Source organism: Lissotriton helveticus, chromosome 1_2, assembly GCF_964261635.1.
Source record: "Lissotriton helveticus chromosome 1_2, aLisHel1.1, whole genome shotgun sequence".
Classification (NCBI taxonomy): Eukaryota; Metazoa; Chordata; class Amphibia; order Caudata; family Salamandridae; genus Lissotriton; species Lissotriton helveticus.
Genome location: NC_136058.1, coordinates 250,243,396 through 250,270,547, shown reverse-complemented (window position 1 = coordinate 250,270,547; position 27,152 = coordinate 250,243,396). Strand labels below are relative to the sequence as shown.

General features: G+C 44.1%; 1 pseudogene across 1 annotated transcript in view; it reads right to left on the bottom strand.

The window, feature by feature from the left end:
* LOC144800450 (vitamin D3 hydroxylase-associated protein-like) overlaps positions 1–27,152 on the bottom strand; it is a 370,773-nt pseudogene that overhangs the window by 341,315 nt on the left and 2,306 nt on the right. The window contains exon 2 of the transcript XR_013604355.1: positions 20,410–20,513. The product of XR_013604355.1 is annotated as a vitamin D3 hydroxylase-associated protein-like (transcript). The remainder of the gene's footprint in view (positions 1–20,409; positions 20,514–27,152) is intronic.

Below are 27,152 nucleotides of genomic sequence, written 5' to 3'. Positions count from 1 at the left end.
TTACCCAAAAGCAATCATCTCCAAAACCAACAAAAGGGCTAGGTACCAAAACCGAGATGCCCTTCTTGAAACTACAGCTAAGGAAAACCAGGAACAACCTGTCACCTGTGTAACCACGTACAATACAGCATCAAATGAGGTAGCTAAACTGATCCGAAAAAACTGGAAAATCTTAAACTCAGGCCAAAGACAGTGGGACATCCCCAGGTTTGCTTACAAAAGATGCAACAACCTGAAGGACCCACTAGTGAGCACCCACCCTAGAACACAAATCAGACAACAACCTAACACTGTTCTCAACGCCTGGGGCCTGCCAAAATTAACCGGTCATTACCCATGTAATGACTTTAGTGTGTGTCACCTGAGCACAAATTCAAAAACCCTGGAGCTGGAAGCCAACAAGGTGTGGACTCAACGCAGCCACACTAACTGCAACTCACGTAACCTGATATACCTTCTCACCTGTACCTGCGGTCACCGCTACATCGGCATGACCACACATAAAATACGGATGAGGATAACAGAACACAGAAGCACCATCAGGTGCAGGAAAAACATTAGTAAACTAACTAACCACTTCATCACCTATTGTCACACACCAAATGACCTCACATGGACCATAATTGAACAATTTCCTGAAAGTGCAGTAGATAATGATAAAAGACTGCTCAGCAAGGAGCAGCGTTGGATTTACCGCCTCTACACGCAAACTGAGGGCCTGAACGATGCGATTCCCTGGAATTCCATAACATGCGCTTAACAGAACTAGACTGGAAACCTTTACACTCAACAGCGCACTAATGGAGAAGTGCTACATCATTAGTCCGCAAACTCCACGCACTAGCAGCGCACCTGTGTTGTCATGTGTTTACCCCCCAAAACTTTGACACATCGTCACCCACGGGGATGTGCTTCAACATCAATAATCTGAACCCTCATAGCGCCAGCAACATACATGTGCTACCATGTGTTAACCCTCAGCACCCATACGGCGCAGTTATAACATTGACACACCATCACTGTGTTCATATTCCCCCCCTTTTCAGAGTTACAACGACCTTTTCTTGCCCACCCTAACCATCGTGAGCATTGTCAAATTGCCAGATTAAAAGAGACGCGCTACCGCGCATGCTCCGATCAGCCTTACACACAGCGCATGCGCAGCTCACCTCCTGCCTGCACATGCGGGAAACTTCCTCATAGCGGCAGACAACACGCATGCGCGCCTGGCTCACTGCACGCCCAGGAAGTCTTTCTACGCTTCCTTCCACGCACAGGTGATACTAGTTTTCTCATTAAGATGCATATAAAAACGAACATAGAATCCAAGCGCATTTCACCGGAGTGGAAAGACGGCGTTACAGGTACCCGGCAGGCTCTGTCCAGAAAGGCTGTGAGTAGGACGATCACCTCAACTACTATGGGTAAGCTTTTTCCTCCCCTACAGGTCTCCTAACCCCAGTGGCCAACCTTTTCTCCTGACAGGGTCATCCCCTTGCCGCTTCACTCCTGGAAGCATTGACTGCTAATACCCAGCGTACGAACCACTACTTATGCCTAATCACACTATGTACTACTATTGTGTGATACCCGTGTTTTAGCCACACCACACCTAATTAGAATGCGACTTTCACCCTAATGGTACCACCAGTACCATTACACCTTAGCCGACTATAGTCTACCCACCATGCACTTTAGTCTCGGCAATCACGATGTGTATGACTTTGCAACTATATGCTAAGTGACTCTCTTTTACCTATATGTTTTGTCTATATCTTATACGTTGTATATTCAGGTATGCTTGAGAAGGGAATCCCCCCTCACACCTAGAAAAACACCCTAGCGAGTGTAACACATAGTCTGTACTACACAAACCCACCTTTTTTAACCTGCACCAGCACTATTTTAAATAGGTCTGAGGAAAGCCAGATTAATCTTAAGGCACTGGTTGAGACATGTTGACCAACACATGGATGTAGGAGGTCGTACCTCACCACCTTAACATCCCCTAGCCTTATTTAACCACTGACGGCGGCCCAGTTATTAACGATTTTAATTTACCCTCGGGTACTGGGACCCTCGCCAAGCCATTTTAACTGTCACTTCACTAACACCCCACACTGCACTCTCAGTAAAATACCAGCTCCGCTGTAATCAGGCATTGAAGCACACCCGGAACACATTAGGTGTTACTGGGTGGGCCCGATGATGAAGCATGCCACCAACTAGGTTGGTGGGTGAGGGCTTCATGAACACACCAACAAGGTGTCCACTGACAAAACAAGTCAGAGTCCTAAAATAAAAGTCATATTGAGCTAGTCTTCTTTGATAAACATATAAACTAGACCTGGCCATTTCAACAGCCACTCTAAAGTCTCATCGCCCAGACTGGTCCACCGATATAGAGGCAGCTGACGCTGCTTTCCGGGAGTGGATCAATATAGCATTGGACAGCTGCATTCCGGCAAAATTGACCCACACCAAGCGCATGCAAACTAATGCATGGTATGATGAGTCTCTGAGCGCAGAAAAGATAAAATGCAAAATCTTAGAATGGGCCTGGAGAAGCTCTTATGATTCAAAGCAAATATAATCTATAGGAAGGCTGTTAAAACATACCATAAATTGGTCCGGAAGACCAAGGCAATGTTCTATGCCAACCTGGTGATGACCAGCAGCAATATAACTAAAACAATCTTTCACTCATGAAAGAATTGCAAAAGCCACTGTCTGCTGGCAATAGCATCATTTCTTCCAATTCACAATGTGAGACATTGGCCATATTCTTTATCAGCAAGGTGGATCGCATTTATAGCACACTCTGCTCGTGGAACGTTTCCTCCAGCTCTCAGGAGAGTCCACATGCGACACTGCATCTCACTCACTCCAGGTTTTCCTACCCATGTCTCTGTCGGCCAAGGTAAAGTAGGTTCTCTTGACGACCCTCTGAAGCGGACCTCTTAAGGAAACTTCATAACTGCCTCCAATCGGAAGGGCCGGGAGCTGATTAATAAGTCTCTGGCAGTGGCGGAGATTCCTAAGTCCTGGAAACTTGCCAAAGTTATCCCCCTGCTAAAAAAAAACAACACTGGATGCCTCTCAGCCAGGTAACTTTTGTCCAATATCACTGCTCCCATACCTTGATAAAATCATGGAGTCCTACCTTTATACCACCATGACCCATTATTTGGAAGCAAATTCGATTCTAGATATGTCACTAAATAGGTTTAGTCCCAGGCAAGGCACCGAATCTGCATTACTTATAGTCATGGAGGGCAGAACCTCGGCTCTGATCCTGTTGGATCTGAATGCCGCTTTCAACACAGTCTCCCATAAGATTCTGCTCCATTGGCTTGAGGAGATCGGGGTCAATGGAAAGGCCCTCGCTTGGTTCGCATCCTTCTTGACCGATCGGTCCTACAAATTCTCGGCCTCTCCTTTTTCCTCCTGTGTTCACCCCCTACGCTGCGGAATTCTGAAGGGATCTGCCCTGAGCCCCACTTTATTTAACATTTACATCCGCCCTCTGGCCATTATGGCCAAAGCTCAAAACATCGCGCTGGTATCATATGCAGATGATACCCAACTGGTGTTCACCTTTTTAAGTAGTTCTAACCAGGATCAGGTGAAATTCCAAGATGACCTTGCAGCCATCACTGAATTGACGGCGGATAACTGCCTTCAACTGAACTCCTCCAAGTCAGAAGTGCTCATGGTGGGCTGAGATACCCATCTATGGGGCAATCACTGGTGGCCTGCCACCCTTGGTCCCCCCCCACAACTGAAACCCATGGTTAAGAACCTGGGAGTTTTGTTTGATGGTGTTCTCTCCTTTGAGGAGCATGCTAAGACCGTGGTTGGCACCTGTTTCAGTCTTCTACATGGCTTGAAGCCAATCTAGGGACTCTTTGATGCACCTATTCAGTAGATGATCGTCCAATCCACTGTACTAGCATGACTTGATTACTGCAATGGGTTGTTACTTGGCGTCCACAAATCAGTGACTAAAAGACTACAGCATGTTACAGAGAAGGGGTAACCCAAGAAAGTCATTGGGACCTGGGTTGCTAGTAGTACAAAGAGAGAAGGGGTCCCAGGATGCAATGTGCAAATGACAGAAAACATAAACACATTAAACCAAATGCAATGTACATATTGTTATTTAATCACAAAGTACAAGCGCATTGATGCACACAAAGTCTATTAAAATGCTCACAATGTTGAGTGCCTAAAAGAGAGGGGAGGGACGGGTGGTGGTGTAAAGTGCTGGGGAATAGTGCAAGGTCAAGAAGTGCAGTAAGATACAAAACAATTGTCCTTATTCAAATCACACATGCGGAACCAGCATTTTAGCAAGAACCAGAAAACACACAAATGAATATACGAAATCAAAAGACCATGCTTCTAATTGAGAAAGCAATACAGTTTATATGCTCGGGGTAGAAGCTGGTAGCGGGTTAAGCTGTCGACGTTTCTACCCCACAACCGGGTAGGGATGTGTTGGCCCTTACAGGAGGGTCTTCCTCAGGACAGGGAGAGAGGTAGGGCACAGTCATGGGTCTTGGAATATCATAGAGCAAAAGATTTCATCATGTCATGGTACGCAGTCTCGAAACGATAAAAAATGGTGAATTAATCTCTTGCCAAACCAAAGGATCGGGTGTCTGACGCTAAACGTGGGAGGACTCATATGTAGTTCGAGGTGGAGGAACAAATCAAGCCAAACAGGTGTGGAAACTCTACCCCCGCTGTCTGTATGACAGTCTTCAATGCCGAATGAGGGCTGACCAGGACGGCCCTCATTCCTGCCTGTTTTATGCTCATGTTTTTTTATCCTCACTATTTTTCTGCTGCACTTCAATCTGGGTTGCCATTTCCATTGCTCAGCGGTTGCACTAATGTCGCATTGGGGTGGTCCCGTATTTTGATTACTTTTCAGTTGCACTCTTCCTGCTGCCTCTCTGCTATTGATTTATGTTCATGTTGAATATCATTCCTATTATTCTGCTGCACTACCATCAGGCTTGTCATTTTAAGTTCTCAATGGTTGCACTCATGTTGCGTCGGGGTGGTGTTGTACTTTGATTACTTTTCTAGTGCACTGCAGCAGTGGCTACTGAGCTTGTGTTGCATCTGTGTGGACATGACAGGATGACTGCTCTATTGCAGTGTTCCTGTCACACATTCTGTTTCATCAACAGTATCATTATTGCTCCATAGCTCATATTACATCGGGGTGGAAGACTTGATTTTGTGACTTTTCTTCTGATGGACTAATACCACACATGTGTGTCATACTTTGAAGCTGATCTACTGTTATCATCACTGCCATCAGGTTACTCATTTGCTTTCTCGTTCAACTCTCAGAGTGAACTCTCAGCGCTTCATTGTGATCACTTATAGTGATGCGCTCATCAGATTTGGGTCAGACTCTCACTGTTGAACTTGTTATACTGCTGCACTCTCAGTATATCCGAGGTCTCTCATGCATTAGGATTGCATTGTTGTTGGGTTATTTGCGTTTGTATGTTTTGCTTTACTTTTTAGCCTCAACTCTACAACCCTATCCCTCTGTTCTGCCCTCGCTTAAGGATTTCTCTCAGCTATCTTCAACACAGTCAATACTTTATCCCACTGAGTTATCTCAGTTGCCCCATTTCCTCGTGTAGGAATAAACACTGGCCCCTCCACCAGCTTGACTGCAGCTCCTAAATCGGAACATCACTGTTAGCAACAGGAATAGAGGTGTGTGGAGTCTTATCATAGCCATGGAAAGATTATCAAGGGACAACACATCAAAGCTTCATCTCGTTATCCCTGTCTTCCCGTGAAAGGGCTGGTGGCAGACCATCTTAGAAATTCATTGGATTATGTTAAGTAAATGATTGTTAAGTGACCCGTGTATCTAGGAAGGAACGACTTACATTTAGTGCATTGTTTGCTTCATTCCCACAGGACAGCTCAACATCTACTGGAGTACATTAGTAAAATATATCACATACACCCACCACTGCACATTTATGACTTTTAGATGACTATGAGAATGCTCCAAAAAGAAAGAACATATCACATTAAAATGAAACTGCTCAATGAAAGCATACAGCTGGCTATCATGGGTTTCCCAAGAGCACTTATCACTTACCATTGAACTATGCATACAATTCAACCCTGTATGGATTTATTAATAATGTTCCCAACCAACAGAACACATTAGACAGGCCTCGTAGAACATTCACACTGTGTGGTGCACACAAAAAAAGGCACCAAACCCAAAAAAATGGTGAAGCATTTCTTGCTACATTAACACTAACTTCTCTCATACAACATCATTTTATGAACCATTCAGAAGATGCTAGTGTGGCCATACAATTCCAGCTTGTGCACAACATTCAATACAAGATGTGTAGTTGGCAAGCAATGTCACTCAACACATCAGTCACCTCAAGTGGGGGTATGGACAACAGTGCAACCTTGTGGAAGACAATAAACAGGAGATTCTTAGAGGCATTCATATCTAGATGCATACAACACTACAAAGCTCTTTACCACGACTTGCCAATATTTGTCAATAAACCAATAACCTCATTACTAGACAATGCATTGGCTGACCTTCACCAAGCAAATATAGTGACATCAGACCACCACGTTTCAGATCAATGAGACATTAAAGAACCAAGCATAAGGGGCAGGTAGCCCATGGGAGCACTACAAACAATGAAAATTGTAGGAATGCACTGTATGAATGTTGATAAATTAATATATTAGAATAACCTCAAAGAATCCCCTTTGATCTGGGTGAAAAGGTTGTTCCAGAGTGGAGCAAAGTGTAGATCTTCCCTCTGAAATTCATAAATTTTGGGTGTGGCTTATAGTTTGTTTACGGCCAGCGATGAATTAGTTGTAGGTGTGAAGCACCTGTTAGACACCTAATTGTAGCCAGATTGGCTGAGGAGCCAATAGAGTCTCAAGAGGTATGTGGACCCAGTCTCTTGAGTTCTGTGACTAATCTGCTGACTTAACTTTTTAATTTCTGGGAGTCATGTGTTTGAAAACCTTTGAGAAAGAGAGATGGTCAGAGAGTAATTAGAGGGGTAGCTTGTTCTGGGAGCGGGAGTGGACTGCTATTGCATTTTAATGTTATTCTCTTGAAAGAGTTGGATCTTCAGCTCTTTACTAAACCAGAACAGGTTTGCTAAATTAGAGATTTTATTCTAGATCCTAGGCACATAGCCTGTTGTCTTGTTTTTTGTTTTTTGCACCTCGTCAGCTTGTCAGACAAACAAAGAAGGGTTCCCAGTCATATCTCATATTCATTTAAAAACCAGATGATCACTTTTAAATCTTTGGGAAGTCTGCTGATTATTTCAAGCAGCGTTTTGTATCTCACTTACCCATTAGGAACCTCAGATGGTCCGATAAAAATCCGAGAAAAACTGACCATATGTCAAAAGACATTAACAAAAAGACTGGAAGTAGATTATTTCCTAGTATCTCACATCCTTATGGAACTCACTACGCAATGGCATCAGGCTCATAGCCTAGTTCCTGCCTTTTGAAAGTCCATGAAAATATACCTGTTTTAATCAGATCGTAACTGCATCTGCATTGTCAATTATTTGTCAAATGGGATTTTAGTGCTTCATAAATACGTTATCTTTGGTTGATATGTTACATTAACCTTTGAAGAAAGCTTTGTATTCTACAAGAGTGTTTTGTCAAGTTACAACAGTCTGACATGGTTTCCAATATTGCTGCCCTGGCAGTTCTATATATTCACTTCACTGATTTGAAAGATGTACCATTTTGTAAACCAATTATTCTAAAGGTTAGGACAAGATGAAAAGATCTAGGTTATGTAACACTGAACGCCACTGCAGTTCACTATGATCATTATACAACGTTTAAAGAACATTGTCTTACTCAAAGGGCAACCTGAATTTGCATCAATAAACTGAGGTTGCACACACATAGAAATTCTGAATCGGAATCAACATTTCAAATCTGAAAACAACATTTTAAGGGGTGAGCAAATTTAAATTCCAGCTATTTACAAACTATGCCTAGCATGATGCTACTGTCTGACAAGACTGATTCCGGCTACTGCACCCATATACAATTCACTCACCAAGTGTCAGACATATTGAAATAGACAAAACTCACAAATGAGGCCTAAAGAGGTTTAGAGATCAGCAGGGGGCGACTCTCCTCTAACACAATCAAACGTCACTAAATTGCACCCCTGGGTCTAAATATCAAACGGAGTGCGGATGAGTCCCTTTTAAAGGACTTTTTTCTCATATACAAAGATGGCAGACCACCACGTCTGGCTTAGCCAATACCAGTGCAACTGTAAAAGCATCCAGAGTTGGCAAAGTCAATAGTTGGAGAAGAGTGGCGGGAGTTGCCTAAGTTAATGGACTCTATTCTGCTGTTCCTCTCTCAATCTGTTGTTGCCATATGTCTCATGTACTGACTGATGTAGAAATGGCCCAACTGTGGCCATGCACTTCCATGCAGCTTCTCTATTATTGACTACCCAGTCAGTTGCACAACCTGTGACCACTGACTGCTTATAGTGACTATTGCCTGCATTTTTAAACATTGCGTTGTTGCACAAACCTGACTATTTGCACTGAAATTTGAATTCAAACCTTTAAAATACCTGGAATCTTCTTAGGACAATAGTAGTGGGCTTCCCGCTTGACCCCCATGGCACCCGAATGTTAGACGGGACCGCATTGCACAGGGGTTGACGCTCCAGTGTTTTCTCCCTATTTCAATTGCGCTGGAGCGACTGTGCAGCGCGGAGCTGGAGCGACCGCGCAGGTCATCCGCGCATCGGGCGTGCCAAAGACAAGCCTGTCTGCGCCCGTCAGCGCCCGAAGCCCGACCAACGGTAGAACTCCTGGTTGAATCCTGTCCCAAACATACGGTAGGAAACAATTGCTGGAGCTGGGAAAAAGTACATGCATACCACACAACATATCTCTGCAAAATTTACACAGGACAGAGGCCTGATATCCATAATGTCTCTATGTTTACCAATAGGACAGGGAAAGGGCTGGAAACTAGAAAGCCTGGAGTTCAAAGAGACAGAGAAAGGGAGTGTAGGGATAATGACACGAATGGGATTGCTAGAGATCTTAAGGCAACACAAAAGGCATCTGTTGAGTGTCTTCTGCTTAATACCCGCCCTGTAGTAAAACACAAATATCAGCTGGAAGATTTAATTCAACTTTCCACCCCAGACATAGTCTTTGTGACCGAAACCTGGACAGATAACACATCATGTCCAGATTGGAATATTGCCTTACCAACAGGCTATGCTCTGTTTTCGCAGGACAGGTAGAAATGCAAAGGGCAATTATCTTTCGAGACTATCTATACGTGCGCGCTGAAGTTATCTCTGTTCTGCCTGCAGAAGCCCGGCATTTCTGTGTAGGATTAAATACCTCTCGACTTTCCAGGGGTTACTAATATATCGCTCACCCGGACCCAAAGTGGCCTTCGCTCAAGCACTTCTGATGCTTTTGGAGTCAGGTACTGATCCTCATTCCCTTACAATCCTCGGTAATTTTAATTATCACCTAGAATCTGAAAACAACTCAGATACAATTATATTGCTTGACAGTCTCAAGGCTTTTAACTTAAATCAACTCATAACGGAATCTACCCATCAGGCGGGACCCACGTTAGGTGGTATTTTTACAAGAAATCCTGATATTAATCTGACTAAAATATTAGTCCTGCCGTGGACAGATCATAAGGCTATCCATTTTAATATTAAAGTTACATAGCCATACCTTCGCACAAAGATTAACACCTTAGCCGCGGTAGGACTTACCGCGGTGCGCTGAGTTTTTTTAAAACCTGCGGTTCATGACGAGCCCAGCTCGTCATGAGTGTACGAGAGGTGTACCTCATGACAAGCTGAGCTCGTCATGAGCGTGGAAGGGGTTAAGACATCCAAGGTACAAATTAGGTGCTGGAATAAAGTCACGGGCAATGACCTAGAGTCGGCCCGTGTTCATTTCCCTGCCATGTTAGAAAAGGACAATAATGCAGCAGCCTTGCAGTTTAACTGCTGGCTACTGGCAGCAGCCGAGCATGTTGCACCTAAAAAAACTGGTGGGTAAAGAGAGCTAGGACATCGTCACCTTGGTATACCCCGAGCTTAAGTGCCTAAAAGTTAATTGTAAGAGAGCCGAGTGTCTCTGGAGACAAGACTACATTAATCAAACAAAATGAATATAGAACCTAGCTATTCAACAATATAAGGTGGCAAGTATTGCCGCAAAAAAGTATTTTTTCCCAACTAAAATAAAGGAGGCTGGAAACTCTACCAAGGAATTAATTCAAATCCGTCAATATGCTGGCTAAACCTCAACAGGATAATGCTTTCAAGCCTGATCAATCTATTTGTAATAATCTCACCGTATTTTTCCAAGAAATCTATAATGACCTCCTAAGCTCCCCGGGGTTTTAGGATAAAAAAAGATCAACCAATGTGCTCAACTCATTGTAGATTATCGTGTTTCCAGACAGTAACAAAAGACGAAGTACAAAAACTCCTGCTTTCCATAAAAACTTGCTCATCCACAGATCCCTGCCCCCCCCTACCATTATGCATTTGGCTGCCCAGAAGATCTGTGACAAGCTCACTCCCCTTATTAACCAAGTCCTGGAATCAGGTTGCTATCCAGAAACTTGTAAAAAAGCATCTATTAGACCGCTCCTAAAAAAATCAAATCAGGACCCAACTATCGTCCCATTGCCGGCCTACCAATAGTGGCTAATATTTTGGAAATATCACTAAACACAGCGCTGACTGACTATTTAGACACCAACAACCTATTGAATACTTCACAGCATGGTTTCCGTCCATGCCATTCCACCGAATCAGCCCTGATCATCGCAACCGAAGAGATCCGCAGGGTGGTGGATGGGGGGGAGGGCGGTCCTTGTGCTCCTGAATTTGTCGGCCGTGTTTGACACCGTGAGCCACACTGTGTTGGTGTATTGGTTGAGGGATTTGGGGGTGGAGGCCACTGCCCTGGCCCCCATCTACCCTCCTCCTTGGAGGCAAGAGAGCCGAGGTTGTTCTGGGACGGCCTGCAATCGGATAGCTTCCAACTCCCATGCGGCATCCCACAGGGATCTGCCCTTTCCCCGACAATGTTGGCTAAACTTGTCAAGAGGCATGGTTTTGCCCTTGTTTCTTATGCTGATGATTCTCAACTTGTCATCTCTACTACCAACCAGCCTGAGAACACAGCTGCCAGGTTCCATGTCTGTCTCACTGAGATTATGACCTGGATGAACCATGGCTTCCTGAAAATTAACACAGACAAAACAGAGGTGATGGAATTTGGTCCTGGCCAGCCCTTATGGAATAAGTTCTGGTGGCCAACTGAGGCCGGAGAATGCCCAAGCCCTGTCACCAAGGTTAAGAACCTTGGGGTCATCTTTGATGTTCAATTGAGTTTCTGTGCCCAGGTAAACAGTCTCACCTCCTCCTGTTTTTTCTACTGAAAAGCCTGAACATTTTTTTTTCATTCATCTCACAAGAGTTACAAAAGACGGTGAGAATGTTTTTATTCATTATAAGCTTACTGGGAATTTCAAGGGATGCCTGTCAATGTCATCTGTTAGGCCATATTATTTTTTATTTGTTGAGTTGGTTAACTCAGACTATCAGATGAGCTTCATAATTCATGATTACAAATTGTATGACAGTGCAGCAATCTTCCCCCACAGCTTTATAATCTCCACACAGTTATCATATATGTTGGCAAGGTCTTGTGGCAGTGAAGAGTGTTTCAAACTATTTTCTCTGGGGTACTTTTAGGTTCACTTTATTGCTGCGTGACTGAGATTTGCTTCCGGTAATGTCAAGGCTGTGCCAGGGTTTCTTGTGCCAGTAAAGCCTAGAAGATAGCAGCCGGAGTTGAAGAAATATTTGCAAGCCTAACATAAGCACAGTCAAAAGAAGTGGGGTGTCCTAGACTCTGAACCAGTTGTTCAGTTGAGGGCTGTGATGAAATGTTGCATATATGATGCATAGCTGTAAATACTGTTTGGAAATACTTGGGTATGATCTAGGTCAAGTATCTAAGCATAAGGTTCAGTTTTAGGAACTAGCTCAGATGTTCTAGTTAGTGATTCCACTCTGGGTGGATGGGGTTGGATGCCCTGTGTGCCATTTAGAAATCAGATTTTTGGTCTAGCTGGGGAAAGATTGGGGGACAAAGAGGATGAGCTGTAGAGATAAAGGGCCACATGCATCAACCAAATTTGCTGTCGCAAACAGATGGATTCACAGAATCGGCCCGTTTGCAAACACAAAAAAGGCTTTTTACATGCATCAAAACCCATTTTGCAATTTGGTAACCTGTTACCGAATCACAAAATGGGTTTGCGGTTCGGTATTTGGAAGGGGCTTGTTAGGGCGTCCCTTCCAAAAAGCGAATCCTAATGGTATGTATGAATGTTTTGTGACCAGAATGCGGTAGCAAAACATTTGCATTTTACCACCTACTTCAAGTAGGTGGTAACCCATACGCAAACGGGAAGGGGTCCTTACGGACCCCTTCCCCTTTGGGAATGGTTGTAAAAGGTTTTTTAAGAGCAGGCAGGCAGTGGTCCCACAGACCAATGCCTGCTCTAAAAAAATGAAAAGAAAATGTTTCTTTTTTTTTTTTAAACACAACCCTTTTTCTTTTAAGAAACATGAGTTGCATTAAAAAAAAAAAGATTGCTCTATTTAAAAGCAATCACAGACATGGTGGTCTGCTGACCCCAGCAGGCCACCATACCCATGATTTTAGCGATTCCTAGATGGTCGCAAATTGCGATCTACTTCATTAATATTAATGAGTTTGGTTGATTTGTGACCCCTTAGGAATCGGTATATGAAACTCTTGGAGTCTCTGAGTCGAGCCAGAGTCTGCCCGTCTGCGCCCGTCAGCGCTAAGGAGGCGTGAGAGGCGGGAGACTCTGGGTGAGTACCATGGCTATCCCCTATTCCAACTTTGGTATGTCGAGGGAATTCCTGTTGTCCTGTAAAAGTCCCCATGCCCATTGTAATGCTACATTATCTCCTGATAATTGGCATGGCCTCGTTCGTTGTATTCAGTGTCATATGACGCTAACCCCTGAGTCCCCTATGGAAATATCTGCAGACTCCCCTGTTTTACGGGGTGGACTAATTAATGCACAATCTCTCTCCAAGAATGCCCAGAACATTCATGACCTTATTGTTGAGACCAATCTTGACTGGCTTCTGATCACCGAAACATGGCTAAAACCTTGGTGTAACCCCGACTTAGCCATAGCCCTTCCACAAAATGTTCCTATCCAACGCTTAGATAGACCTGAACTACGGGGAGGAGGCCTTGCTATCATTCATCGTAATACTCTTAAGTGTTCCACTCATGAATTGACGGACATTAAGGGGGCAGAGGCGCTGGCATTCTCTTTGGGAATTCATGACTCCTTTGTCTTCTCTGGGGCCCTCATTTATCGCCCCCCGGGACCTCCATCGAAGTTCCTGGAAACTGTGGGCGACGCTTTGAGTGAACTAGTACTTAGATTCTCCCATTTTTCAGTATTGGGCAATCTAAATCTGCACCTAGATTCCTCTAAAGAACCCGGAGTGAGCTGCTTCATGGACATTATTGATGTACTAGGACTCACACTTTTGAATCGGGTACCCACTCATCAGGCGGGACATTTGCTGGATTGCATTTGTTCCAATTCCACCAGCCTGAGAGTTAACCCCCCTAGCCCTCAGACATGGACTGATCATTTTTTTATTTCTTTTAATATTGTATAGAACTTGAAGTCCACCGCCAACTCCATGATGGGCATAAACAAACCCAAAACCAAACCTACCCCTAACTGGAAATTACTACCCAGTAGACCTGATGTGGTTGAACAGTTAAAAGCCAGTACACCAGCTCTAACTGACCTCACCACAGCAGATAATCAGACTTTTTGTGACTGGATCGCCAGAGCGGGAGCCTTGTTAAGCTCATCCAGAAATCATAACTCAAATACCATCAAGTCCAAAAAGAGTGGCCCCTGGTTTTCAATGACCTTGAAACTTGAGCTGGGCGAGGTCAGAGCACTGGAACGGAGGTGGCGTAGAAATTATGATGCCACCGACCGCAATACTTATAGGGCAGCGAGACGGAAGTACCATGCTGGAATAAAATCTGCAAAGAAAACCCATTATTCACAGGCCTTATCCATGGCAGGCCAGGAACAAAAAGAAATCTTCAAGATTGTAAAGGATTTTATGAATCCATCAGCTCTATCGCAGGAGATTCCTCCATCCCAAGATCTTTGTAATGCGATATCTGATTACTTTGATAATAAGATCCTTACCATCATGAAGACCTTCCCTCCAGGAGCAACCGCGACTGTGGCTGCTGAACAGACAGTGGAGATGAAGACCTCATCCCGTTTCGAGGAATTTGCTCTAGTATCTCCTGAAGAATCCTCTAAGGCTATTCTGGCCAGCAAATTGGGTTCCCCCTTTGATCTCTGTCCCCCTCCAGTGTTACACACCTTGGTAGAGATGGTTAATCCTATAATCAACAGGATTATTAACTCCTCCCTAACTACGGCAGATATTCCCAATGAGTGGAAGCTTGCAGCTGTCAAGCCTCTCCAAAAAAAGGCACTTGCTGATCCCACCACCCTCTCCAACCTGCGCCCTATTTCCTTGCTACCTGTCCTGTTCAAACTGACAGAAAAATTCGTCAACAGTCAACTGACGAACTTTTTGGAGAAGAACAACATTCTCCTTCCTAATCAGTCAGGATTCCGGTCAGAACATTCTACCGAGACGGCTCTGCTTTTTACAGCAGAGACCTTACGGGCGGTGATGGACCAAGGAAAGAAGGCGGTCCTCATCCTACTTGGCCTGTCGGCAGCCTTCAATACGGTCTCACATAACATCTTAGTGGACCGGTTGGCTGCCGCAGGGGTAGGAGGACAGGTCTTGGCATGGCTTAGGAATTTCCTTAGCAATAGACGCCAAGTCACAGTGTTGGGCCAATATCAGTCTGAGGCTAAAGACGTCAGCTCAGGGGTCCCTCAGGGCGCAAGTCTAAGTCCTGTACTTTTTAACCTGTACATGGTACCCCTAGTGAAACTGATCACGTCATTCCAGATCAGCTCTATCTCATACGCTGACGATACCCAGCTCATTCTGGTGCTGGATAGGGAACGGCCAGGTGCCGAGGAAGATCTCAAGGAATGTCTAGCAGCAACTTTTAAATGGATGACCAACAACCACTTAAAATGTAACGCTGGAAAAACAGAAATTCTGCCATTCGGGAGTCATAATTTGTTCTCCCCAAAAGTGTGCTGGCCGGTGGAGGCAGAAGCCCCTCCTAATACTATTACATCTGCCCGCAATTTGGGCATCAAATTTGATGACCAACTATCTTTTAAACCTCAGGCTGTGGCTGTAGCAGGGACTTGCTTCCAGATTATAAAAGCGTTAAGGAAGTTTTTTGATCTACTTCCGTTATCGGCGAGGAAAACAGTCGCAATGGTCTTAATAAGTTCCAGGCTGGACTATTGCAACGGTTTATATGCTGGAGCCAATAAAACCGTCCTCCACAGGCTACAAATGGTCCAAAATGCGGCGGCCCGCCTTGTACTGCGTTGGCCACGTAGGTCCTCAGCCACAGCAGCACTTAACATCCTCCATTGGCTGCCAATAGATAAAAGAATTCTGTTTAAAATTCTTATAATTACCTTTAGGGCATTTCATCAGCAAGGCCCAAAATACATATGCAATGGGTTCAAAAGATATTATCCGACGCGCTGTCTGACGTCTGCCAGTCAGAATTTACTTACACCCCCTCAATTCAAGTTGGCTTCAAAAGGTGGTAAATCCCTTTTTGTACTAGGCACCAAGGCCTGGAATAAGCTCCCGTCCCTTTTACTCTCATTCTCCTATGAAACCTCTTTCAGGAAGGCATTAAAAACCTTCTCTTTGCCCGATGCGACATGTAGGATTCTGGTGTAATTTGTGGTGTATAGTGTAAGTCATCCTTTTCCCTCCAACTCCTCCATCTGGGTTGGGTGAGCGCCAAGATACTCCTTGGAGTGAAAGAAGCGCTATAGAAATGTCTCTTACATTACATTACATTACATACACTGGAAATTGTGATTACCTAACTGTGTTTCCCAGAAAATTGCAATTAGGTCATCACAATTTCCAATTTTGATACTTGTGGCCCAAAGTGGTTTAAGACAGGCATATCGACACTCAAGACTAGTAACCGTTTCCGCTTGGGTGCCTACTTAGGCATCTTGGTTAAGATTGAGCTGTGATTGCAGTTTGAAATTGCTTGGGATCGTTGACCAAGCCTAGCAGTGAAGAGGATAATTGACATGACGCTGAGCATGTGTGGCAGCAACATAATACTTCGTTAAGTAGAACTCTACACTGATCCCTATCAATTTTTACTGACCTAAGAAATTCTGGGCCTTCTTGACTTGTGTAATGGGAAACCATTTGAGGGTCTCTTCAGTCACTGCACACGAGCACTTGGACACCTCGGACCCCATAGGTCTGTCACCTGAAATGATGATGAAACTTATCCACAGTGGCCGGCATGTTTCTGTTGATTTTATACTGTTGATTTTTACTATGCTCCAACTGTAAAGCGCTCTGATACCTTTGGGTCTTGACAGCGCTATAGAAAACTTCCAAAATAAAAAATAAAATAAATAAAATTGCAACCTTCAGAGAGCCACTTTTGTGTGTTGAGGCCCAACAAGCTCATAGCTGCATTGAGGATCTCTGACTCCAAAGTATCTTCTAATAATTGGTAACTGATGAGGCCAAAATGTACACCACCGTCTTGGAAGCAGATTGAGGCAGACATTGCACATGCGGGTTAAGCTGTAACTGATTAGTACATTTGCAACTGTTTGTGCCTTCAGTGGTGCTCCCACTACGTCTTAATAAATGGATGGCCCTCAAAAAGTAAATCTATTGATCGCAGCATCAAGCACTGTGGAAAACAAGTTGTAAATACAAATCTTCATGTATTTGGATAGAAAGGTAATTTTGGGGTTACTATCTAATTTAATATTTGAAAATATTATTGCAAGGCCCTTCAGCACATAAATGTGGTGCATGCAAGCTTTGTTTCAGTGTTCTTTTTTTCTCCAGATACTATTTTCCATTGTATACCACATTTTTTAACAACTGAATGCCATCTGTTGAAATTATGTTTCAACAGAAGGAATGGTGGATTTGCTATTTTGATTCGCACATCAACCTTAGTTCTCAGTAATAATAAACCAATACGACGTCATACACACTGAACAATATGGAGTGCTGCTTGGCGTTGGATGCACATCCACCTCGGGCATCAAAACGCGACCCCCTTCCCAAACGTCCGTTCAGAATGGAAGTCCCCACAATAAGAAAAGAAACACCAGTGCACTTCCAAAACAGTCACTTTGATCCCTTCGCTATTTTAGCGTTTCATCAATAATCCATGTCCTTGGTCAAGCAGTCAATTTCACAGACACCAGATGTGGAAATTTCAAGCCTTTATTTGTTTCACTTTATGGTCCACAGCCGACGCGCGTTTCGCCCCCTTCGGGCTTTTCTCAAGGCTTTGTGTGGTGTAATAGTAATTCTCAATTCCAATATATATGTACACTTTTTGAGATAATACTCATGTCACTTTGTCCAACCGATCTAAAACATAAACTTAGTCTGAGACTTCATTGATGTTGTTGCAGGATCCTAATATTTTCTCAAATCGTAGTATCAATTTTGCCATATACTGTCTCGGTGTGGAGCCATGTTACGTTCCACAATCTCAGCACGAGTCGTAATCCATTGTGTACGCCGTCCCTGCAACCCGGCGAAATTATGTTGTTCGGGTATGTAATAGGTAGTGTAACTTGTTGGTGATTATGCAATTGATCTGTACATTTTTGTAGTTTTTTGTTTGCTGATTATCCTGCCAATTTGCCATTGTGTTAAGCTATGTGTGTAATGGTTGTGATCATGCACTAGGCAGTACAATTATGACTACGGAAAGAAAACTTGAGCTGTTGCCTTAGTAGCCAAGAAAGCAGGTATTCCATTTTTTCTCTTTCAGTCTAATGTGGCTTTTGGAATATTTAGGAATGGCAATCATTCATTCGCAATTGTAGAATAATATGGTCCTGTTTCTGAAGGTGTTTTAATACCATTTTAGATCAGGGGAAGCCCCATGTTGTTGGGCCCTGTACCAAGTGGGCAGAGAAGTTCCTTATCATCGTCAGATGATTTAGAGAATCGGTAAATGCTGAAGAAATAATGGCACGTAGAGAGCCATAGATGAGCAACGTGAAGTTTTGCCTGTTGTTTTTTAAATTAGGTATGGATTCATTTTGCTTCCTTGGCTTTGCTTTTGAGCAGTTTCAGGAGTTGAGATCTTTCTGTCACTGGCATTAGGCAGGAAGAGAGATTGAACACGTTCCCTTACTGAGGGGGCTGGTATATTCAGACTCAGGTAGGGTCCTTGTACTTCTGCTGCAGGTATTTAAATGACTGCGAACTCACATTCTGTGTGCTGTATTGTCTTGCAGCAATATGTGAGTGGTAGAGGTCTTTGGTGACATGCTGATGTACTGCTCCCTCCTCTCTCCTGCCCCTGGACCTTTCCACCCTCGCCCTCTTTATTTCCTGATGTGAACCCACTCTTTTTATGTCCAGTGTATGCTGAGTCATACATTGTTTAGGTCTTTCCTATGCAGGATGCCTGTATGGCCAGTTGGCTGTTCTAGCACTATGTTTCTATAGTTCTTATATGTCCCTATGCTCACATCTTACATGTTTAGTGCTTCGAAACCCAATATAGAATTGTTTTTAAAAAATGGCATATAAATGGTCATAGATGAACAATGTGAAGTTGTGCCTGTTGCTGAGATTTAGAACCTGAATTAGAGTTTGGAAGACTGTATCTCGGCCATCTTATTACAAGTGCCATAGCATAAAATGCATATATAATAAGGTAGATGAGACATCCGTCATGTTGGTGACAGAGTAATCCATCCAACAGCCTTTAAATCAGGCTCTTAAAATGGATTTGTTTTACTTTCTTGTTTTAAGAGTCTATAGCATTCACAATAGCTCAGCTGAGATCTTGTATCCTGACAGATCATTGAGTTCCAACAAACATAAACTCTTCCAACTTCCCTACATTTACAAGGCCAGAAGAGGAGGTAGATCAATTGTTTACCTGGCCTCGAAGTTGTGAAATGCTCTTCAGCTTGGCTTGAGAAGTAGCCCGTCCGAAGCTGTTTTCAGAAATAGCTCAAAAACCTTTCTCTTTGAGTCCTGCCTGGATGTCTTTTAGAGTCTTGTCTGCTAAATTCTTATAGGTGATCTTTCCACTAGTGCCTTATGCCTCCTCAGAGGTAGATGTGCACTTTACAAATCCATCGCATTGCATTTTATTGTATTATTGAAGGGGCAGTTATATTATGGGTATTTGTAGAGCACACAACTCACCTGGGTGGGTATCCTGGTTGAAAGAGTCACTCTGCGCTGAGAGAATTGGATGGTGATAGGAGGCACTTCCGTAGCAAGTATTAAAATGGACAGTCAAACTCAAATTCTGAGTTTTTTTATTGTCTAGAAGCAATAAGTGTGTGAATCATCTCTTTGGGAAAGGTGGGGTCCAAGGCAGTGGAGAAGTGGTGTCAGGAGAAATAAAACATTATGGGGCTAATTTACAAGCCCCTTACGCCACTGGTACGCCATTTCTTCCCATGTTAAAAGTGGTGCACCAGCAGCGCAAGGGTCATGTAAATAAGCCGCTATGGGGCATATTATCAAGGACCGGTGTTAAAATTATCGCCGTTTTATCGGCAGGAAACTGCCGATAAAACAGCGATAATGGGCTTGATAATACGCCCTTGTTGATTCCCATAGAAGCCCATGTTCTGATGTTAACATGGGCTTCTATGGAAATTAACAAGGGCATATTATCAAGCCCATTATCGCCGTTTTATCGGCAGTTTCCTGCCGATAAAACGGCGATAATTTTAACACCGGTCCTTGATAATATGCCCCTATATTTTTTATGGGACCTACAGACTTTATCTTCTACTTCACATTTTGGACAGACTGTCCAAAATTCGTGCCAAGGAGATGCATGTATTACCCACTAGGAGACCATACAGACAATTTTCAAAAAAATTCTAATCATGCTTTGCTTGACCTCAGAAAAGTTCCGTATATATTTTGATACATTGTTAGTCTTAATAGTATACAAGTTCTGAGTGTTTGCTTGGTGCTGACAAGAGAGTTACAGGAGCACTTACTGCGCATGCTCACAACTCCTTGTATGTAAAGACAAAACTTGTTTCTTTTACCTTCCACATGTAGGTGTAAAGTGCGCTTTCTGGGGCGATTGAACCATCCTGTAGCCTTGCAGCCAGCTCTGTTAGAGGATCTCGTTCATATTCACTCCTCCTTGCTGGAAAAAGTGTTGAAAAACAGAGTAGGTTAACCTGTCTTTCAGAAACAGAAATCTAAATTTCACCTCTAATCAAATACCACCTGCATACACAAAGAGTTAATATAATTACATTGTTTTAAAGACGCCTTCCAGCGTGAATACATTTATGATGGCATAATATGTCTCAAAACTCAAGCAGACTTCACCAAACAAATCCACATTCTAGAATGCTTCTGTTGGTGACTGTAAGAGATGCCAAACTAGGTAAAGGGAAATGCCTTTTCTTTTCACTGGATGCCTTTTGAAGACATGGACACAATCACATATTTATGACAAGGAACAAGCACAATTAAATGAAGCAACAGATGATTGATTGTTTAGGCTTCAGAGACATTTGCCCTTGTATTTCAGCAGTTACCTTCTTGAAGGGTTACAGTGGTAATTTGCTGTCACTGATGGTTTGAGTTACACGTGTGAGCAACTCTGTAATTTAACCAAAAACAGACTGTGGTGTCAATAACATACTACTAATATTGAAAATGGTGGATAAACGGGACAATGCGTGAGAAGAAAAAGGTAGGCTTCCCTGCAACATTGAGAAATAGGAGACCCAAGTGGAAGGGATCAACTACAAATTTGTGGTCTGAGGACTTTCTACTCAATGTTGAGTTCCTCTGCAGAGTTTCCTGTTTGGTGGTGTAGACTTTCTGAAGTCTCCTCAGTTTAAGACAATGAATAAAGTATAGGCTTAGCTTATCTTCCTATCAGGCCACAGCCTTGTTGCAGGGAACCTGGAGCCTGTCACATTCTGCTTCCTGGAAGCTTGACTTCACAATGTTCTTTTAGTCTTGAAGTAAAAATGAAATGTTATGATCTTTCACTGCTGACAAGTCCCTTTTAGATAACAAGATAGTAACAGGGCCAGCACTGATACTGAAGTGAAAGTCTAGGTCCTCTTCTTTCTTCCACCTGAAGGGGAGCTGGGCTCTGGAGAAATCTTCTATGGGAAAGTGGCCTTGACCTAAGCTCTCGGTGGAAAATAACACACAGCCCTCCAGTGTCACCACTATGAGATATGACCAAGTCTTAAGGGATAATCTTCCAATGGATGTTTCTCTCCTGGATCTATCTGTTCCATGAGTAGAATGTTTGACACCTTTGTTCTCCAGGCCATCCAAGTGAGTGCTTGGTACGGGCACCAGGCCCTGATGGTGTCCCAGTTGATGTTTTTAAATCTGCACCTAAATTATGGGGACCTATTTTAACTAGAGTGCTTAACTCAGCTGCAACTGACACAATACCTCAGACATGGGGTGAATCCATTATTATCCCCATCTACAAGAAAGGGGACAAAACTGGTCCTAAAAACAATCACCCCATTTTACTTTTAGATACTGCTTTTAAAGTTATGAGTAGTATTCTACTAATGAGACTGGAGAAATGGGCCCAAGAGTACTCTAATCTAATCCCTGCACAGAATGGAGTTAGGAAACATCTGGGGACAATTGAACAATGCATTAATTTAGAGCCTCTTATCGACAAGTATTCCAGGGCAAAGGCAGGTACCATGTATTTATGCTTTGCCGATTTGAGTAGTGCATTTGATTCAGTTGACCATAATCTACTCTGGCAAACCCTGACATCCATGGGAGCCCCTAGGACGATCGTTGGCTTCCTTTCACGCCTATATGAAAAGTTAACTAGTCAAGTTCGCTTTGGCCCCCAGGGCGAATATTCACCTAAATGCAAAGTAGAGCGGGGTATAAGGCAAGGATGTGTGTTAGCACCAATCCTATTTTCCCTTTTCATTAACGGGGTAGATAACCACTTGCAATCGATACAGGTAGATTCTCCGAGGGTGGCTGGTCGTCCGATACCAAAACTGTTATATGCGGACGACGCAGTACTATTAGCACGGACCCTGTTAGACCTCCAAAGATTGATGGATGGTTTCTTAGATTTTATACCACAAAGGAGAATGGTAATTAACAAATCGAAAACATTCACCATGATTTGTGGGGCCAAACAGAAATCGTGTAAAATCTTTTTTTATTGATAGCACCCCAATACATACAGTGAACTCCTTTTTGCTACCTTGCTATTTTATTTTCAGGAAATGGTACATGGACCCAACATATTTTAAATATGAGAATGAATATGAGTAGGGCCAACAAAGGAATTTTTTAACTTTCTTCCAAACTAGGAAATCAACCAACCAATGAAATGGTAACCATTTACAAAGCTAAAGGAGTAAGCATAGCCCTTTATGGGGCAGGTATTTGGGGTTACATCAATAGCTCGGCCCTGCAAACAGAAGAACATTGTTTTTTTAAAACGCCTGTTTTATTTACCACCCTCAGTATCAAATACCATTGTACACCATGAGGTGGGGCTTCAATTTTTAGTGGACTCCTTAAAGGCTGGGCCATTGGTATTATGGGCATCAATTTGGAGTCGGGAAGAGACGGCTTTTACTAGGTCAATTATTTTAGATTGTTTGACTCTGGATGATGTTTTAGAAATTGCGTGGTTATGCCACATTAGGAAACCTGTTTAATTTATCCATATGGTCGGACCTGGTAAAAATATTGCCCTTTACTGAGAAAGAGATTAAAGACTCCTTCCTGCCACAAAGGCGGGATCTCAGAGCAAAATCGGAGCTAAATAAACCGACCGTGGTTTTTCAGGGCTCGGGCCTACGTCACCACAAAGTGGGGGCGGAGCTTCCGAGCTCTTATGCATTTAGAAAAAAAAAGAATTCTAAAAGGGGTCCGGCTGGCACATTCCTTAGTGCGCGCCACGTTTTTTATGGCATCTGCCTAGTGATTCGTCTTCGCTGTGCTGTCTATTTAGTAGCCTTGACGTGATAGGCTATATGTAATTTACGCGCGCCCGGTTTGGCATATTCTTGGCGGTTTCGCGCAAGGCAGACTTATTAATCTTAATTAGGAGCTGTCAGAGTGCCCGTGTAATGCAATGCAGATGGTGCGAGCGCGTTCACCATTGCATTGCATGTATCATGCGCGCGTTTAACATTTACCTTTCGCGCACGGCAGTCCATTCATTTTAATTAGGAGCTGTCAGAGTGCCACGTTCACGGCGGAGATAATGGAAAGAAGTTTCCTGTAGCTTCAAGGGCAGTCACAGTATTTTTTAAGATACCTCGCATACAAGCACCCTTGCCTCGCCAATCCGCGTGTCTTCTAAAATAAAAGTGCGCAGTCTTTCCAGATTTCTGAAAAGATATTTCTGTTGTTGCACGAACATTTGCCTCTTCTCTGCGAGGAGTGATTTCCGTAGCTGTTTTTCCTCCCTTCAATATGTTAGATTTTAACAGAGATTTTCGCAATAAACAAAAACACCTATGTAGATTGCGGCGTGTTTTATTTGCCATCACCTTGAGTTGATTTTTACGTACGTATTTCACACACACACAGTAGTGAGGGCAGAGTAGTGAGGGCAGAGTGTAGAGTAGTGAGGGCAGAGTAGTGAGGGCAGAGTAGTGAGGGCAGAGTAGATAGGGCAGAGTAGTGAGGGCAGAGTAGTGAGGGCAGAGTAGTGAGGGCAGAGTAGTGAGGGCAGAGTGCAGAGTAGTGAGGGCAGAGTGCAGAGTAGTGAGGGCAGAGTAGTGAGGGCAGAGTAGTGAGGGCAGAGTAGTGAGGGCAGAGTAGTGAGGGCAGAGTGCAGAGTAGTGAGGGCAGAGTGCAGAGTAGTGAGGGCAGAGTAGTGAGGGCAGAGTGCAGAGTAGTGAGGGCAGAGTGCAGAGTAGTGAGGGCAGAGTAGTGAGGGCAGAGTAGTGAGGGCAGAGTAGTGAGGGCAGAGTAGGGAGTGCAGAGTAGGGAGTGCAGAGTAGGGAGTGCAGAGTAGGGAGGGCAGAGTAGTGAGGGCAGAGTAGTGAGGGCAGAGTAGTGAGGGCAGAGTGCAGAGTAGTGAGGGCAGAGTAGTGAGGGCAGAGTGCAGAGTAGTGAGGGCAGAGTAGTGAGGGCAGAGTAGTGAGGGCAGAGTAGTGAGGGCAGAGTAGTGAGGGCAGAGTAGTGAGGGCAGAGTAGTGAGTGCAGAGTAGTGAGTGCAGAGTAGGGAGTGCAGAGTAGGGAGTGCAGAGTAGTGAGGGCAGAGTGCAGAGTAGTGAGGGCAGAGTAGTGAGGGCAGAGTAGTGAGGGCAGAGTAGTGAGGGCAGAGTAGGGAGTGCCGAGTAGGGAGTGCCAAGTAGGGAGTGCCGAGTAGGGAGTGCAGAGTAGGGAGTGCAGAGTAGGGAGGGAAGATTAGTGAGGGCAGAGTAGTGAGGGCAGAGTGCAGAGTAGTGAGGGCAGAGTAGTGAGGCAGAGTAGTGAGGGCAGAGTAGTGAGGGCAGAGTAGTGAGTGCAGAGTAGGGAGTGCAGAGTAGGGAGGGCAGAGTAGGGAGGGCAGAGTAGGGAGGGCAGAGTAGTGAGGGCAGAGTAGTGAGGGCAGAGTGCAGAGTAGTGAGGGCAGAGTAGTGAGGGCAGAGTAGTGAGGGCAGAGTAGGGAGTGCAGAGTAGGGAGTGCAGAGAAGGGAGTGCTGAGTAGGGAGTGCTGAGTAGGGAGTGCAGAGTAGGGAGGGCAGAGTAGGGAGGGCAGAGTAGGGAGGGCAGAGTAGTGAGGGCAGAGTAGTGAGGGCAGAGTGCAGAGTAGTGAGGGCAGAGTAGTGAGGGCAGAGTAGGGAGTGCAGAGTAGGGAGTGCAGAGAAGGGAGTGCAGAGTAGGGAGGGCAGAGTAGTGAGGGCAGAGTAGTGAGGGCAGAGTAGTGAGGGCAGAGTAGTGAGGGCAGAGTGCAGAGTAGTGAGGGTAGAGTAGTGAGGGCAGAGTAGTGAGGGCAGAGTAGTGAGGGCAGAGTAGTGAGGGCAGAGTAGGGAGGGCAGAGTAGGGAGTGCAGAGTAGGGAGGGCAGAGTAGGGAGGGCAGAGTAGGGAGGGCAGAGTAGTGAGGGCAGAGTAGTGAGTAGTGAGTAGAGTAGTGAGTAGTGAGTAGAGTAGTGAGTAGAGTAGTGAGGTGAGTAGAGTAGTGAGTAAAGTAGTGAGTGCAGAGTAGTGAGTAGAGAAGTGAGTAGTGAGTAGAGTAGTGAGTAGAGTAATGAGTAGTGAGTGCAGAGTAGTGAGTAGTGAGTAGAGTAGTGAGTAGTGAGTAGAGTAGTGAGTAGTGAGTAGAGTAGTGAGTAGAGTAGTGAGTGCAGAGTAGTGAGTAGTGAGTGCAGAGTAGTGAGTAGTGAGTATAGTAGTGAGGTGAGTAGAGTAGTGAGTAAAGTAGTGAGTGCAGAGAGGTGAGTAGAGAAGTGAGTAGTGAGTAGAGTAGTGAGTAGAGTAGTGAGTAGTGAGTAGAGTAGTGAGTAGAAAGTAGTGAGTAGAGTAGTGAGTAGTGAGTGAGTGGAGAGTAGTGAGTAGTGAGCAGAGTAGTGAGTAGTGAGTGCAGAGTAGTGAGTAGTGAGTAGAGTAGTGAGTAGAGTAGTGAGTAGTGAGTAGAGTAGTGAGTAGTGAGTAGAGTAGTGAGTAGTGAGTAGAGTAGTGAGTAGAGTAGTGAGTGCAGAGTAGTGAGTGCAGAGTAGTGAGTAGTGAGTGCAGAGTAGTGAGTAGTGAGTAGAGTAGTCAGTAGTGAGTAGAGTAGTCAGTAGAGTAGTGAGGTGAGGTGAGTAGAGTAGTGAGTAAAGTAGTGAGTGCAGAGTAGTGAGTAGAGAAGTGAGTAGTGAGTAGAGTAGTGAGTAGTGAGTAGAGTAGTGAGTAGAGTAGTGAGTAGTGAGTAGAGTAGTGAGTAGGAAGTAGTGAGTAGAGTAGTGAGTAGTGAGTAGAGTAGTGAGTGGAGAGTAGTGAGTAGAGTAGTGAGTAGTGAGCAGAGTAGTGAGTAGTGAGTGCAGAGTAGCGAGTAGTGAGTAGAGTAGTGAGTAGAGTAGTGAGTAGTGAGTAGAGTAGTGAGTAGTGAGTGCAGAGTAGTGAGTAGTGAGTGCAGAGTAGTGAGTAGTGAGTGCAGAGTAGTGAGTAGTGAGTAGAGTAGTCAGTAGTGAGTAGAGTAGTGAGTAGAGTAGTGAGGTGAGTAGAGTAGTGAGTAAAGTAGTGAGTGCAGAGTAGTGAGTAGAGAAGTGAGTAGTGAGTAGAGTAGTGAGTAGTGAGTAGAGTAGTGAGTAGTGAGTAGAGTAGTGAGTAGAAAGTAGTGAGTAGAGTAGTGAGTAGTGAGTAGAGTAGTGAGTGGAGAGTAGTGAGTAGTGAGTAGAGTAGTGAGTAGAGTAGTGAGTAGAGTAGTGAGTAGATTAGTGAGTAGTGAGTGCAGAGTAGTGAGTAGAGTAGTGAGTAGAGTAGTGAGGTGAGTAGAGTAGAGTAGTGAGTAAAGTAGTGAGTGCAGAGTAGTGAGTAGAGAAGTGAGTAGAGTAGTGAGTAGTGAGTAGAGTAGTGAGTAGTGAGTAGAGTAGTGAGTAGAAAGTAGAGTAGTGAGTAGTGAGTAGAGTAGTGAGTGGAGAGTAGTGAGTAGTGAGTAGAGTAGTGAGTACAGAGTAGTGAGTAGTGAGTGCAGAGTAGTGAGTGCAGAGTAGTGAGTAGTGAGTGCAGAGTAGTGAGTAGTGAGTAGAGTAGTGAGTAGTGAGTAGAGTAGTGAGTAGTGAGTAGTGAGTAGTGAGTAGTGAGTAGAGTAGTGAGTAGAGTAGTGAGTAGAGTAGTGAG